Source organism: Ranitomeya imitator, chromosome 8 (genome assembly GCF_032444005.1).
Source record: "Ranitomeya imitator isolate aRanImi1 chromosome 8, aRanImi1.pri, whole genome shotgun sequence".
Classification (NCBI taxonomy): Eukaryota; Metazoa; Chordata; class Amphibia; order Anura; family Dendrobatidae; genus Ranitomeya; species Ranitomeya imitator.
In genome coordinates, this window is record NC_091289.1 from 57,824,993 (window position 1) to 57,842,183 (window position 17,191).

Consider the following 17,191-nt stretch of genomic DNA (forward strand, 5'->3'; position numbering starts at 1 on the left):
CCACCCATTGGAAACAATGGGCAAGTGCAAAAACGCAGCAAAATACACAGGTATCCGTTTTTGCTGCACTAAACTTTTATAAACATGCACAAGAGACAACAAAAACGCAGGAAAAATTCAGAAAATCTTACTTTTTTTCATCTGACTTGGGAAACATAAAAAATTCAAAAGCCAAAGAGTTGACCCAATTGAAAAACTGAGTTACAGGCAAACTGAATGCATTGAAGGAAAACAATGGCTCAAAAGTTAAAGAGCACCTTTCACCAAATTTGTGGTGTTGAACTGAACACGTAATGGTGACTGCAGAGCAGAATAAAATGTTTTTGTTTTTTTAATTTTACTTCTTCGTTGCAGAGATATTAGCAATAAAATTATTTGGCACCTAATGAGTTAACTTTCTTATATCCAAGTTGGTGTTATTACATAGTTTTCACTTCCCCCTGTATGATGCTGACCAATCATAAACAGATAACACTTCACTCAACAGACAGAAAGAAGAACACATCCCCACCATAGCTTGGATCAGATTTCTCAGAAGAGTTTGTATGTGACACATGTAAACTGAGCTGTGCTGCCTCTCCCCCACACTGACTCATGTAGGAGGCTAGACCAGGAGATCAGGGCGGTATCATTACATGTCACACACTGAGAAACCTGCTCTAAGCTACGGTGGGGGCGTGTTCTTTCCTTTGAGTGTTGCTACCTGCTTTTGATTGGTCAACGTCATACAGGGGGAAGAAGTACACGCCCCCAGTAAAAACTCTGATAACACTCACTTGGAATTAAAGGGAATCTGTCGGTAGGATCAACCTTTCTAAATTGTCTATATGGGCATGTAGGTCATAGGAAGCTGAAGAAATTGATACATTGGCATCTGTGATCCAATGTCTTATTCCAGAGACATTTCTTATATGTAAATGATATGTTAAGATCTATGGGCCAGACACTGATCTTCCTGACAATCTACCTTCAACAATTATTAATTAGGCAGATTAAAATTAATCTCCCATTTTGTTTTGCAAGCAGATAAGCAATTGACAAGTATGTCTGGCAGCTATCCACTCCGCTCTCCCCATAGAGAACACATGAATGAGTCTGGAGAGGACAAGCTTTGAGAAGTCAGTTCTAATGAAAACTAAACAATATAATTACGAAGTAACAACTCAGGTTCACTTTAACATATAGTATTAATGTGGGATTGCCCTTCAAACTGTAACCTCATTATTGCATCCAATATTATTTATCTTTTCTCTTGAAAAAAATTAGTAATGCCAAAATCAAGCCTGGTTAATGACAGAAATATACATGTGAATATGAATGCATTAAAGGGCTTGTCTGGGACTTTTACATCGGTGGTGTATTTTTCGGATACATTATTATTATAAGATCGGTGTTGGGGGAGTGATACCCAGCATCACCCCACCGATCAGCTGTTCCCGGTGCCGACGGCAGCCAGAAGTGCTTAGGTGTATAGCTACGCAGCTCCATCCACGGCGAATAAAGTGCAGAAGCCGGCCATGACCAATATACAACTGACAAAGCTGTGTCGTTCCGCAACTCGACACATCCATCCGGCACCGGAAAAAGCTGTTCTGTGGGGGTACCGGGTGTTGCACCCCCACAGATTCTGATGACCTATCCTAAGAATAGGCCATCAATGTATAAGTCACCTGCCCCGGACAACCCTTTTAATAAATGTGTATTACGCAAACAATATCAGCCAGTGGAAGGCTTCACTGTGGCACTTACCTGCCTGTGGTTGGCCATTGTGTTCAGGTACAGATCGATGTCACAGTCTTCTTCGTATTCTTCAGTACTGCTATCCGCAGGGCAATATTCACCATCCTGCACATGTATAAATCCTGTAGTGAATGACATTTCATCTGAAGGTGACTTAGAGCGAGGAGACATTATTACATTGTGAAGCATCTCACAAGCATCTGATAAGTCTAATTCCTTCAGGTCATAGGTGACATATTCTGGAGAAGGAGGTCTCTGATAATCCTTCTGAATGGTATTTTTTGGAGCCATATGTAGCTTCTCATGACCCGTTTTTAAGTTTTCCGATGGAGTATGAGGCCTGCTCCGAGCTTCTGGTGGACGTTCACTCCCATCCAAGACATTCTGACACCTTGGCTCTTTTTGGACTTCCACATCACGTGAATCGGTGCAGTTGTTTTCTGCAGATTCTGAAGTATCATTTATGGACGTCTCGATGACAGTCCTCGTTGGCCTTAGCACAACTTTGGACAGCGGGCTTTCGGTGCCACTATACCATGCCACAAGTACTTGGTTCTGTGGTTCTGGCCTGAAACAAGAAAGAGGACCTGCCGGCTTATACAGAGACCTTCCCGGGTGATATGTTGGTTCTTCAGTGCTGTTGGCCTCTTCTGGAGAAGAACTTGATGATAGTGGATGTGATTGTTGTAGACTTTCTTTTTCATAAGGGCAATCTCTGTTATTTAGTTCTATCATTCCTTTAGATAGAGATTTTTCGAGTTTGGGATGCTGAGAAGCTGGCTTTTCTAATACTGAAGATTCTACCATAGGGGATTTTTTGAGTTTTGCTTGCTGAGATGCCGGCTTTTCTAATACTGAAGAGTCTACCCTAGGAGATTTTTTTATTGGTGAGCTTACAGCGTCATTATGGATGATCTCAGGAGCGCTGGATTTATGTAAATCCATCAGATTACCATGATTAGGCTTACTCGAATGAGCATGTGATTTGGGGGAGCTGCTGGAATGTGGGGAGGGGGTTTGTACCTTTTGCTGTTCCCATTTCATAAATTCAGGTGGAGACTTGTTGCCAGATTCTGGGGGAAAGAATGGTGGATCTTGAATATTTTGTAATTTAGTGTCTGATAATAATGGCGGGCCCTGTGACTTTCTACTCTCAGACTCAGGTGGGCTTCCTTTGCACGGCACAGTACCATTTGCTGATGTTTCCCTTTCGGTTTGTGTTCCAGTTGCCCTCAGTTCAGTTTTAAGAGGTAAACTTTCAATTTCAGAAAAACCCAAAAACTGTTGTTTTTGTGGTTCCGGTGTGTGGCAGGAAAGTGGCCCCGCAGGCTTGTATTGCGACCACCCCACATTTTTTGACTCTTGTATAGAGTTGGCTTCAGTATAGAACTGCTCATTCTCGTAAAGAGACCCATACGAGAGAGAACGCTGTGTGTGATGTAAGTGGTTAGATCCAGTGTAGTATGACTCTGTGTTATTAGTAGGCAATGGTTTATACTGCTGCTCCACTTTTTGGGACCTCTCAGATTTTTGATATTGCAAGATGTCGACGTGTCGAAGTGCTGGCTCTGCAGATGTTCTTGGAATACTTGCTTGGTAATTCTGCGGAGAAAAAACAATTAGCAAAAAAATATTTATTTCAGTGTGAGTAGTCTGCTGCGCTTTTTAAAAAAATCACAGCAAAACAAGACGTTTGGGTGGACATTTAGAAAAAATACAAGTCTATCTAGTTCAACGTATGCTGCTCTGTTGACCCACAGGAAGGAGGAGAAGCCTTCCCGATTTCAAATGCAGCAATCAGAATAAATCTGTCTGTAAACTTCTCCACTTTCTATAAAGGATTGAAAATCAACTTAACTGAAAAGAAAATGTGTGATGTGAAAAGCAGTAAATAGAAGAAAGGGAGGAGGGGAGAGGAAGGGGATGCAGCTGCAGATTCTCAATGTCTCAGGGAATTAGCATGAGTGGGAGAAGGGAAGGGAACAGCTGTTTGGAGATTTACATCACTCCAGAAAGAGCCAGCCCACCCAACAAGCACGGAGGGAAAAATGTACATTTACAGAATACAGCGAAGGGAAGGAAAAACTCAAACTATGCAGGTTACACGATATTCTAACTGTTAAACTATATGTAGTATATCCACGTTTTCCTATGGAGTGATCAAGCGATTATTTAGTAGCAGTGGGATTGCTTTAAGAAACAATGTGAGGATATGGCTGTTTTGAAAATCAAAGATACTGTTTTCTGCGGCTTCCCACTTAAAGGAAATGTGTCACCTTTATTTATTTTTTTGTTAATTAATGGGAGTCTTTCTGCCCCAAATTTCAAATGTAACCCCTTATTCAGTCATATAGGGATCTTAGACCCTATAAAAATAATACCTGTCCTATAGACTCACAGCTTTAGTTTTACATAAAAAACCTTTTTATTAGATATTCAAATAATGGGTCCTCGGTGCACTTTTTAGTGTGGCCAAATGCTCACTGCACCATTGCAGCCACTCACTTAGCCTCCTCCGTTCTTCCTCTTAGGCTACGGTCACATGCTCAGTTTTTGGTCAGTATTTCACATCAGTATTTGTAGCCAAAACCAGGAGTGGGTCGCCAGAAGTGGCGACATGTTTCTATTATACTTTTCCTCTGATTGTTCCTTTCCTGGTTTTGGCTACAAATACTGATGTAAAATACTGACCAAATACTGATAGTGTGAACGTGGCCTTAGCTTGATTGACAGCGCTCGCTTGATAGAGCAGTGTCTTGAGTTAAATCCCTGATATTGCAGGTGCTCAGCGAGTGCACACACATAGTGTCAGTACAGGCACACGCTCATGCCTCTCTCCTGTCGGCCGCTCGAAGTACACAGGATCACACAGTAGCGGGCGACCGATGCAAACAGGAGAGAGGGACGAGAGCGGTCCTGCACTGATGCTGTGCGTGCACTCGCTGGGCACCTGCAATATCAGTGAGGATGCCCAGGGCCAAGAATTACATTCAAGCAGTGATCCACCTGCCAAGCGAGCACTGTCAATCAAGATATGGAAAAGAATGGAGGATACTATGTGAGTGGGTAGAACGGTGCACCGATACTGTGGGTGCCCGCACTGGCTAGACTCCTACAGAGTCAGTGGGATGGGCAGGGTCGTGGATTCAATTGAAGCAGTGCTTGCTCCGGCACACAAGCTCTGTCAGTCAAGCCAAGTGGAAGTGCGGAGGATGCTAATTAAGGGGGCAGAACAAAGCCCAGAACCCTTGGCCAAAAGTGTACACTGAGGACCCGTCATTAGCATATGTAATAAAAATATTTTTTCTGTAAAACCAAAAGAGTGAAATCTAAACTACAGGCATGATTTTTTTACAGGGAGTAATTTTCCTCTGTAAGTCGTTTAGTATGAACAGACTCCCTTTAACGGGATAGTAAAATATATTTTTTATAGTTTATGTCCATAGGTTTTTTTTCCGATTGTAGCTTGATAAGAAAAATGTAAATTGTGTGTTTTATTGAAGCTGTGTACCTGCGTGTACCGTGTTCTTGCATGTGCAGATTTACAGCTATAGTTTTCAAGGTGGTTGAGCGCATCATCTGCTGGGAGTATATAGATGTCTTATATTCCCTCCTTCCCTTCTGCACATTTCTCATATACAGCCCTGGCAAAAATTAAGAGACCACTGCAAAATGTTCAGTTTGTCTGATTTTTCTCTTTATAGGTATATTTTTGAGTAAAATATAAATTGTTCTTTTATTCTATAAACTTCTGACAACATGTCTCCGAAGATGCATTGCTTGCAGACCTCAAATAATGCAAACAAACAAGTTCATAATCATTTAGAAACAACAATACTAATGTTTTATCTCAGGAACAGTTCAGAAATCAATCTTTGGTGGAATAACCATGATTTTTAATCCCAGCTTTCATGCGTCTTGGCATGCTTTCCACCAGTCTTTCACACTGCTTTTGGGTGACCTTATGCCACTCCTGGTACAAAAATGTAAGCAGTTCTTCTTTGTTTGATGGCTTGTGACTATCCATATTCCTCTTGATTACATTCCAGAGGTTTTCAATGGGGTTCAGGTCTGGAGATTGGGCTGGCCATGACAGGAATTTGATGTGGTGGTCCTTCATCCACACCTTGATTGACATAGCTGTTTCATGGCGCATTGTCCTGCTGGAAAAAAAAACAGTCCTCAGAGTTGGGGAACATTGCCTGAGTAAAGAAATCAACTGTTTTTCCAGGATAACCTTGTATGCGGCTTGATTCATACGACCTTCGCAAAGAACAACCTGCCTAATTCCAGCCTTGCTGAAGCATACCCAGATCATCATCGACCCTCCACCAAATTTCACAGTGGGTGCAAGACACTGGCTTGTACGCCTCTCCAGGTCTCCGTTTAACCATTAGATGACCAGGTGTTGGGTAAAGCTGAAAATTAGACTCATCAGAGAAGATTACCTTACTCCAGTCCTCTATGGTCCAATCCTTATGGTCTTTGGCAAACTTCTGCCTGGCCTCCTTTGCTTCTCATTGATGAAAGGCTTTTTTCTAGCTGTACATGACTTGAGTCCTGCCTCTAGGAGCCTGTTACGAACTGTTCTTGCCGTGCACTTCACCCCAGCTGCCATTTGTCATTCCTTTTGTAGGTCACTTGATGTCATCCTGCGGTTGCTGAGTGACATTTGAATAAGATGACGGTCATCCCAGTCAACGGAGAGTCGTTTTTGCTCTCTGTACCCAATGTCTGCTGCTTGACCTTGTTGTAATGGACTGTTGTCTAAAAAATTTTAAGGGTGGAGGCAACATGACACTCACTGTGTCCCTCTGCTAGTAAAGCCAGAATTGAGCTCTTCCTTTCCACACTCAAGACTTTTCAACTCCTTTGGCATGGTTAAAAGTTATTTTTTTCATTCCTATTACTTTTGGGATGTTACTAGCACTTGTTTTGCCATCCAGCTTGTCTTATTGCAAGAGGATTGTGAACACCACAGCGGTGTTTTTTATACTTTAATTCGTTAAATAAGATTTGGTTGAGGTGATCACCTAATCAGAAGCACATTAAGTAGAATGAGGTGTACTCTGGTTGGAATTCAACTGACACTGCAATGGAATGGCTGCCAGACACGTAGAGAAGCTGATTTATATAAAACTGTGCAGTGGTCTCTTAATTTTTGCCAGAGCTGTATACTGATGCAGGCACAAAATCATTTCTTTCCATTTCACAATAGTTTATGACACATGTTAAACATTGCCACCTCATGTTATTTTTACTGTTTTATATAGACGTAAGGATGTGCATACGTAGTGTTAGAGAGGGACCAAACGGAGCAACCTAAACTCTGCCCACCACCATGGCCAATTGCGGCAAGACTTTGTTTCACATTTGTTCCCGCCGTAGCTTGGCGGAACTTTTTCCACGTTGTCACCGCTAAGGTGCCATTATACAGTGTGGGGCCTATGAAGGGGAATTATACAGTATGAGGGCTATTATGGTGCCATTATACAGTATGAGGGCTATTATGGTGCCATTATACAGTATGAGGGCTATTATGGTGCCATTATACAGTATGAGGGCTCATATGGTGCCATTATACAGTATGAGGGCTATTATGGTGCCATTATACAGTGTGGGGGCTATTATGGTGCCATTATACAGTATGAGGGCTCATATGGTGCCATTATACAGTGTGGGGGCTACTGTGTGGCCATCATACAGTGTGAAACTACTGTGGGACATCATACTGTTTAGGGGGCACAGCTCAGCGTGTCCTTGTGTTATTCTATGTTAGAATTGTAGTGGAAGTGTTCGGACACCCTAGATAGTGTCCCTGCCCTTTGTTTCTCTTTATCGGTGGGCATCCTAGAGATGGTAACTGCATCGATCACATATTGGGCCTATTCACAGAAATAATGAATGTTCCCAGAAAACACTTTTAAGCATAAATTAAATACATTGCACAGTACATTCATATAAAGTTCCCATCAATGTTATATGGAAAATAAAATCCAGGCATTTTGTTACTAGCTATGAGTGATTAGTCACAGTATATGGCCACAAAACAACAAATTCGGGGCTGAAATTGTCATGTCTTCTAGACCACTGGTTATTGGCTACTGTGAAAAGCCACAAATACCAGAATGCCATTAAAGTTGCTGGCTGTTATGGGAAGCTTGGACTTGTAGTTTTCTGACAATTGAACAACCACAGGTTCCAGGAAGGTTCCACGTTCTTGGAATATTTCCTGTAATGTTGGGGAAACTTGCATTTGTAAGTACAGGAAGGGGCTCTGCTAACATCAGTCCGCGTCATACACACTCCAGCATCTTCTATACTGATTTTGGTAAGAAGTGTGACCTCTCGAAAGTGAAAAAAGTTTTTACCTCTTTGCTCCGACGTTCAGTATAAGAAGTTTGATGTTCATATGGAGCCTCTACCGGCAGTGGTGTCTGTAATGGAAGATGTCAGCAATGTTATCCCACTCGTTTCTGTTTCCATGTTAAATGGAAATTCACAAAAACAAAAAAAAAATAAAACAACAACAAAAAGAAGTCTCTTCCTATTTTACAAAATACCGCACCTTTACGCACAAATGTGCTGTAACATTATCAGCAGAATCAGGCTGTATGTTAATTCCCTGTAGTCTGATCCCGTGTCACACTTACAAAAAAAGAAAATGTAGCTGAAATTAACATTTCTTGTGTTCTGTCTTTTAAAATTGTCCGCAGACAATAACAGACGACAAAGCAGCATTGGAGATACAGAACTGGACCGGGTGAGGGAGAGTAAAGCACAGTTTGTTTTTAAAAAAACAAAACAAAGTGCAACTGAGGACAGAGGTTTTCTGAAAATGGAAAACAATCTTTATACGTGGGATTAAATGTAAATAGTTTACTATGTTGGGTTCCAATGCCTTAAAGAATTTGCTGTGCAGTTCAATGTACAGTAATTGATTGTTCCCTGCAGGCAGACATTCCAGGCTCGGGAGAAGACAGCCATACTGTTCTTACAGAACGGCAGAAAAAATAGAAACATGTCTGCACTACTTCTGCAGTTACATCCAGCAACGTTCCCTGTATCTCATGCGGCATGCCGTCATCATAGCTAGGTTTAGATGTGCTACCAATATCATAGAAATGGTTCCTCAATAATATTATACATTGCTTTTTAATCTTGTACGACTCTCACCTCAACAGGTAGAACATGGTGATGCTTGAGCCACATCATTGGTCCTATTTTATGCCAACATTTTTAAAGGGAACCTGTCACCCCCCTCAGGCGTTTGTAACTAAAAGAGCCACCTTGTGCAGCACTAATGCTGCATTCTGACAAGGTGGCTCTTTTAGTTATGCTCCCTGCACACGCTGAAATAAACGCTTATAAAATATGCCCCCTCTTACTGTGAAATCATCCAGGGAGGCGGGACTTTCCCCCCTAATCAGACGCAGCACCGCCCGCCATCACTCATGGCCTCTGCGCGCCGGGCGCCGCCTCCTCTTGCTTCATTAGTGTCTCTGACGCCCGTGCTGTAAGATCGAAGGGCAGCGCAACTGCGCATGCCCGGAAAAAAATACTTACAGCGCAGGCGCCGGGGACGATAATGAAGCAAGAAGAGGCGGCGCGGGCGCGCAGAGGCCATGAGTGACGGCTGTGCTGCATCTGATTAGGGGGAGAAAGACCTGCCCCCGAGACGATTTCACGTTATGAAGGGGCACATTTTATAAGCGTTTATTTCAGCGTGTGCAGGGAGCATAACTAAAATAGCCACCATGTCAGAATGCAGCATTAATGCTGCACAAGGTGGCTCTTTTAGTTACAAACGCCTGAGGGGGGTGACAGGTTCCCTTAAAACGAAATCTGTCACAAGATTTATTCTTCCCAATCTGAGGACAGCGTAAATTAGGGATAGAGACAATGATTCCAGCGATGTGTCACTAACTCTGCTTTTTTCTATAGTTTTGATAAAATCAGTTTTATCTGCTGCAGCTTTACTAGTCCTCACAATGCTGAGCCCTGTATAACCCACCCAAGCCACTGATTCTAAAAGAAAAAGACAAAATAGCAACACTCCAGAGGGCCTGGACATCGGGTAGGCAGAGTAGGCACCTGCCTAGGGTACTACTTTCTGCCTCCCCGAGGGGGGTACACTTTGTGGGAAAAAAGTGACATTGCTGAATGCTTGTGGCTGCCTGTCGACTTCCCTTAGCCACAGGCATTCAGCATAGTGACAGCCGGGGCACAGGCACACAGGGGAGCAGTGTCATTGACACCGCTCACCCCTCTCTCTGCCTGCACTCCTGCCATCGCTCCATCCCTGCACTCAATTGTATTTCTGTCTGTCAGATGTGCGTTCAATTGATGTTGGCGCTGCTAGGACAGGAGCAGAGGAGCTGTAATCGGCTCCCAGCTCCTCCGGGAACTCCAGCAGAACGCATGGGTCTGGCTGTGGGGACATGTGCAGGGTTGGCAGATGGGACAAACGTGGAGCTGACTGTGGGGACATACATGGGTCTTGTGGGGACGTACATGGGGCTGGCTTTGGGGACATATAAGTGGCTGGCTGTGGGGACATTACAAGAGGAGCTGATGGTGGGAACATAACAAGAGGGGCTGCGGAGGACATAATATTATATGGGAGACTGTGAGGAACATTATACTGGGAGCAGTGGGGATAGTATACCTGGGCTGTGGTGACATTATACTCTATGGGATATGTGGAGAGGCCTCATACTGTATAGGGGGCTGAGGGGGACATTATACTGAGAGCTCTGGAGACATCATACTGTATTGGAGGCTGTGGTGACCATATTGTATAAGAGGCTGTTGAGGACATTATTCTTTATTTGAGGCTGTATATTGGGGGGTTCTGGTGGACATCATGGTGTATATTGGGTGGCTATTATGGCTATCATACTGTATGGGTGGAGGTAGTGACTTTCATACCATGTAGGGGGACAGTGTTAGGAAAGAGTACAGTTGGAAAGGACAACATGGTGGTCAGTATGAGGGCATAGTGTGAAAAGGGGGCACAGAAGGGAAATGGACAGGGGGCAGTGTGAAATGGGCACAATATGGAGAGAGGTTAGCATGGCAGGGGGACAGTGTGAAGATATAGAGAGCATAAGGGAAAACAATGGAGAGAGGACAGCCATGGTATAGGCTGTGGTTCATAAGGACTGACAGTGTGGTGGCTATAGCTGATGATGGCAGACAGTGGGGTGGGTATAGATCATTAAGTCGGACAGTATAGAGGCCAAATACCATAAGAGGCTTATTTAAGGCATAGTATAGATAGATATTTTTATGCAAAGGGCATTTTAATAACACTCTTATTTTTAAGGGCACCGTGTGGGAATATGCTGCAGCAGAGTGGAGAAGAGGGAATCAGCAAAGAAGAGCTGTGGATGTGAATAGTCATCATGGCATCTGGACAAGATGGAGACGTAAAGAAAGAAATTACTTAATCAGAGATGATGTCACCTATAAGGTACCTGGATATAAATGTTTACTTGTTGATACTGGCTACTTCTCATCAGTACTGTGCTTCCTGTATGGTCGGCAGTCTGACTGATAACTCCCAGCATCTCCTTACCATTGTTAAGGATATACTGGGAGGTATAGGCTCATGAGATACAAATGTATATTGGCCTGACTTGATATTATAATTGATTGCTGTGCTAAGCTTGGTGATATATTCATGTACTGATGGTGATTCTGGTGAAGTATACATGGACTGATGATGCTACTGGTGTATTTATTGACTGACCGTGGTTTTCATTATGTTTTCATGTACTGGTTGAGGTTCTGGTGACTTATTAATGTACTGATGGTGATTCTGTTGATGTATTCATGTACTGATGGTGGTGCTAGTGACCTATTTATTTACTGATTATGATTATGGTGCAGGAGCTTAGAAGACTAGAAGAGCTGCAGTAGATAAAACAGTAATTTTGTCAAAATTACACCACAAATCCCAGTAATGAGCCAACACTGAAAAATAGTCTTTGACCCTATATCATGCCGCCCTCGCTCTTTCTCAATGTTTCCTGGAAGTAGAAGTGGTGTCAGGAATGTTGCTAAACCAAATATTTTATACAGCCATGGCGGTCTGTGCCATAACGGCCTCGCTGGCTCATATTGTCATCAGACTATACCCATGAGAACCATCTGCACATATACACACCTATATTGTCTCACCGATTTTAGGAAGGTCTCTCGATTTCTCCAGGCCAAGTCAGTGTTTTTGCTGAACTTTTCTTCTTTCTGCATCAAAAATGTAAAATATTTGTAGACTTTTCCAGAAACCAGTTTGTTTTCTATTTACCAGAAAACATGCTGAAAAGAAAATTAACTGAATCATCTAAGCACGAGGCTGATACATGAGAGAGAACATGTGCTGGAGAAGAGCAGCAAGCGGTCAGCATAGTGTAGCAATGATTTACACTAGTTGCTACAGAGCTGCATTATGTGAAGTTCTGCAATCTGTGTCCTGTATGAAAGCAGTTATTGTGTGTCTGTCTTGTGTTGTTTTCTAAATCCTCTGATGATACTTTACAAGATAAACACGGAAAACAAAACTTCACATTTGAAGCAATTATGCACTAGTGTGGTCAACGTAGTTTCAAAAAACTTAATAAATCAGACAAATAAGTGAATATAAGAAACTTTGTAATATTCTCGTCAAAGAACTATAGTTATTTCTACACTTAAATAAAATAAAATAAAAAAAAGCAGAAATCCACCATGGTCAAAGAATAAAGACTGCCAGCACAGTGAGGTATCAGGTTACAGAGAATGTTAAAGTCATTGAAAAGCGCATGGGGCAGGAGTTGTGAGGAGTGTTGTGAGTTCTGTTTTTGGGCTCCCTCTGGTGGTTACTGATGGTACTGGGTGATTTGTGTTCTGCTGTCTCTGGTGTCCACCTGTTCTATTAGGATTTGGGAGTTTCCTATTTAACCGGGCTTTCTTGTCATTTCCCCGCCGGCTATCAAGGTTATCAGAGTGTTTTGTTACCTCAGCTTCTGGCTTCAGTAATCTTCAGGACAAGCTAAGTTTTTGATTTTCTTGTTCCACGTTTTGCTTTATTTTTGTCTTGTCCAGCTTGCATATAATTGTTTCTTTGCTGCTGGTTGCTCTAGTGGGCTGTAATTGCTCCTCATGTTCCATGAGTTGGAACATGAGTTCAAGTAATTACAGGATGGTTTTTTGAAGGGTTTTTTGCTGACCGCGCAGTTTACTTTTGTATCCTCTGCTATCTAGTTTTAGCGGCCTCATTTTGCTGAATCTGTTTTCATACTGTGTATGTGCCTTCCTCTCATTTCACAGTCATTATATGTGGGGGGCTGCTATTTCTGTGGGGTATTTCTCTGGAGGCAAGAGAGGTCTGTGTTTCTTCTAATAGGGGAAGTTAGATCTTCGGCTGGTGCGAGACGTCTAGGATCAACGTAGGCACGTTCCCCGGCTATTGTTATTTGTGTGTTCAGGTTTAGGGTCGCGGTCAGCTCAGGTTCCATCACCCTAGAGCTCGTTGGTGCTTGTCCTTTTGTTATTCCCTGCCATTGGAATCATGACAGTATAGCCGGCCAAAATGTTTGGGCTGAAGTAGGAGGAAAAGTAGTCTGAGGAAGTTTTTTTTTTTTTTTCTCTCCTCTGAGGTTGCTGCCTAGCCTTAATTGCAGCCTGGCTGATTTTTTTTTTTTTTTTTTCCTCCTCTTAATCCTTGAATGGCTCTGACCTTAGCTGTTTATCATGGACGTCCAGAGTTTAGCTTCCAGCTTGAATAATCTTGCTGCTAAGGTTCAAAATATACAAGATTTTGTTGTACATGCTCCTATGTCTGAACCTAGAATTCCTATTCCAGAGTTCTTTGCTGGAGATAGATCTAGTTTTCTGAATTTTAGGAACAATTGCAAGTTGTTTCTTTCTTTGAAATCTCGCTCTTCTGGAGACCCTGCTCAGCAAGTCAAGATTGTTATATCTTTCCTGCGGGGTGACCCTCAAAATTGGGCATTTGCATTGGCACCAGGGGATCCTGCGTTGCTTAATGTGGATGCGTTTTTTCTGGCATTGGGTTTGCTCTATGAGGAACCTAACCAGGAGATTCAGGCTGAAAAAGCTTTATTAGCTCTCTCTCTCAGGTGCAAGATGAAGCAGAAATATATTGTCAAAAATTTCGGAAATGGTCAGTGCTTGCTCAGTGGAATGAGTGCGCCCTGGCTGCAAAGTTCAGAGATGGCCTTTCTGAGGCCATTAAAGATGTTATGGTGGGGTTCCCTGCGCCTACGGGTCTGAATGAGTCTATGACTATGGCTATTCAGATTGATCGGCGTTTACGGGAGCGCAAACCTGTGCACCATTTGGCGGTGTCTTCTGAACAGGCACTTGAGACAATGCAATGTGATAGAGTTCAGTCTAGAAGTGAACGGCAAAACTATAGGCGGAAAAATGGGTTGTGCTTTTATTGTGGTGATTCAGCTAATGTTATATCAGCATGCTCTAAACACACAAAAAAGGTTGATAAGTCTGTTGCCATTAGTACGTTACAGTCTAAGTTCATTCTGTCTGTGACTCTGATTTGTTCATTATCATCCATTTCCGTCGATGCCTATGTGGATTCAGGCGCTGCCCTGAGTCTTATGGATTGGTCATTTGCCAAGCGATGTGGGTTTAGTCTTGAGCCTCTGGAAGTCCCTATTCCTTTGAAGGGAATTGACTCTACACCTTTAGCTATGAATAAACCTCAGTACTGGACACAAGTGACCATGCGTATGACTCCCGTTCATCAGGAGGTGATTCGCTTCCTGGTATTGTATAATTTACATGATGTTCTAGTACTTGGTCTGCCATGGTTACAAACTCATAATCCAGTCCTTGACTGGAAAACAATGTCTGTGTTAAGCTGGGGATGTCAGGGGGTTCATGATGATGCACCTCCGATTTCTATCGCTTCATCTACTCCTTCTGAGGTTCCTGTATTTTTGTCTGATTATCGGGATGTTTTTGAGGAGCCTAAGCTCAGTTTGCTTCCTCCTCACAGGGATTGCGATTGTGCTATAGATTTAATTCCTGGTAGTAAATTTCCTAAAGGTCGTTTGTTCAATCTGTCAGTGCCAGAGCATACTGCTATGCGGGATTATGTTAAGGAGTCCTTGGAAAAGGGACATATCCGTCCATCTTCGTCCCCTTTGGGAGCAGGTTTTTTTTTCGTGGCCAAAAAAGATGGGTCCTTGAGGCCTTGTATAGATTATCGTCTTTTGAATAAGATTACCGTAAAATATCAGTATCCTTTGCCTTTGTTGACTGATTTGTTTGCTCGCATTAAGGGGGCTAAATGGTTCACTAAGATTGATCTTCGGGGTGCGTATAATCTTATACGAATAAAGCAAGGTGATGAGTGGAAAACCGCATTTAATACGCCTGAGGGCCATTTTGAGTATTTGGTAATGCCTTTCGGACTTTCTAATGCTCCTTCAGTCTTCCAGTCCTTTATGCACGATATTTTCCGTGAATATCTGGATAAATTTATGATTGTGTATTTGGATGATATTTTGTTTTTTTCTGATGACTGGGAGTCTCATGTTCAGCAGGTCAGGAAGGTGTTTCAGGTCCTGCGGGCTAATTCCTTGTTTGTAAAGGGCTCAAAGTGTCTCTTTGGAGTCCAGAAGATTTCTTTCTTGGGGTATATTTTTTCCCCTTCTACTATTGAGATGGATCCCGTCAAGGTTCGGGCTATTTGTGACTGGACGCAGCCTGCATCTCTTAAGAGTCTGCAGAAGTTCTTGGGCTTTGCTAATTTCTATTGTCGTTTTATAACTAATTTTTCTAGTGTTGTTAAGCCTTTGACGGATTTGACTAAGAAGGGTGCTGATGTTGCTGATTGGTCTCCTGCGGCTGTGGAGGCCTTTCAGGAACTTAAACGCCGGTTTTCTTCTGCTCCTGTGTTGCGTCAGCCTGATGTTTCGCTTCCTTTCCAAGTTGAGGTTGATGCTTCCGAGATTGGAGCGGGGGCGGTTTTGTCACAGAGAAGCTCCGATTGCTCGGTGATGAAGCCATGTGCGTTCTTTTCTAGAAAATTTTCGCCCGCTGAGCGGAATTATGATGTGGGTAATCGGGAACTTTTGGCCATGAAGTGGGCATTTGAGGAGTGGCGTCATTGGCTGGAGGGTGCTAGACATCGTGTGGTGGTCTTGACTGATCACAAAAATCTGATTTACCTTGAGTCTGCCAGGCGTCTGAATCCTAGACAGGCTCGTTGGTCACTGTTTTTCTCTCGTTTCAATTTTGTGGTTTCATACCTGCCAGGTTCAAAGAATGTGAAGGCGGATGCTCTTTCTAGGAGTTTTGTGCCTGACTCCCCTGGAAATTCTGAGCCCACTGGTATCCTTAGGGATGGGGTGATTTTGTCGGCCGTCTTCCCAGACTTGCGACGTGTTTTGCAGGAGTTTCAGGCGGGTAAACCTGATCGTTGTCCGCCTGAGAGACTGTTTGTTCCGGATAGTTGGACCAGTAGAGTCATCTCCGAGGTCCATTCTTCTGCGTTGGCAGGTCATCCTGGAATATTTGGTACTAGAGACTTGGTGGCCAGGTCTTTTTGGTGGCCTTCCTTGTCGAGGGATGTGCGTTCTTTTGTGCAGTCTTGTGAGGTTTGTGCTCGGGCTAAGCCTTGCTGTTCTCGAGCCAGTGGATTATTGTCACCTTTGCCTATCCCGAAGAGGCCTTGGACGCACATTTCCATGGACTTTATTTCGGATCTCCCTGTCTCTCAAAAAATGTCCGTCATCTGGGTTGTGTGTGACCGCTTTTCTAAAATGGTTCATCTTGTACCCTTGCCTAAGTTGCCTTCCTCCTCTGAGTTGGTCCCTCTGTTTTTCCAGAACGTGGTTCGTTTGCATGGGATTCCGGAGAACATCGTTTCTGACAGGGGATCCCAGTTTGTGTCTAGATTTTGGCGGACGTTCTGTGCTAAGATGGGCATTGATTTGTCCTTTTCGTCTGCATTCCACCCTCAGACGAATGGCCAGACGGAGCGAACTAATCAGACCTTGGAAACTTATTTGAGGTGTTTTGTTTCTGCTGATCAGGATGACTGGGTTACCTTTTTGCCGCTGGCCGAGTTTGCCCTTAATAATCGGGCTAGTTCTGCTACCTTGGTTTCTCCTTTCTTTTGTAATTCGGGGTTTCATCCTCGTTTTTCCTCTGGTCAGGTGGAGCCTTCTGATTGTCCTGGAGTGGACATGGTGGTGGATGGGTTGCATCGGATTTGGAGTCATGTGGTGGACAATTTGAAGTTGTCCCATGAGAAGGCTCAGCAGTTTGCTAATCGCCGTCGCCGCGTGGGTCCTCGACTTCGTGTTGGGGACTTGGTGTGGTTGTCTTCTCGTTTTGTTCCTATGAAGGTCTCTTCTCCTAAGTTCAAGCCTCGGTTCATCGGTCCTTATAGGATCTTGGAAATTCTTAACCCTGT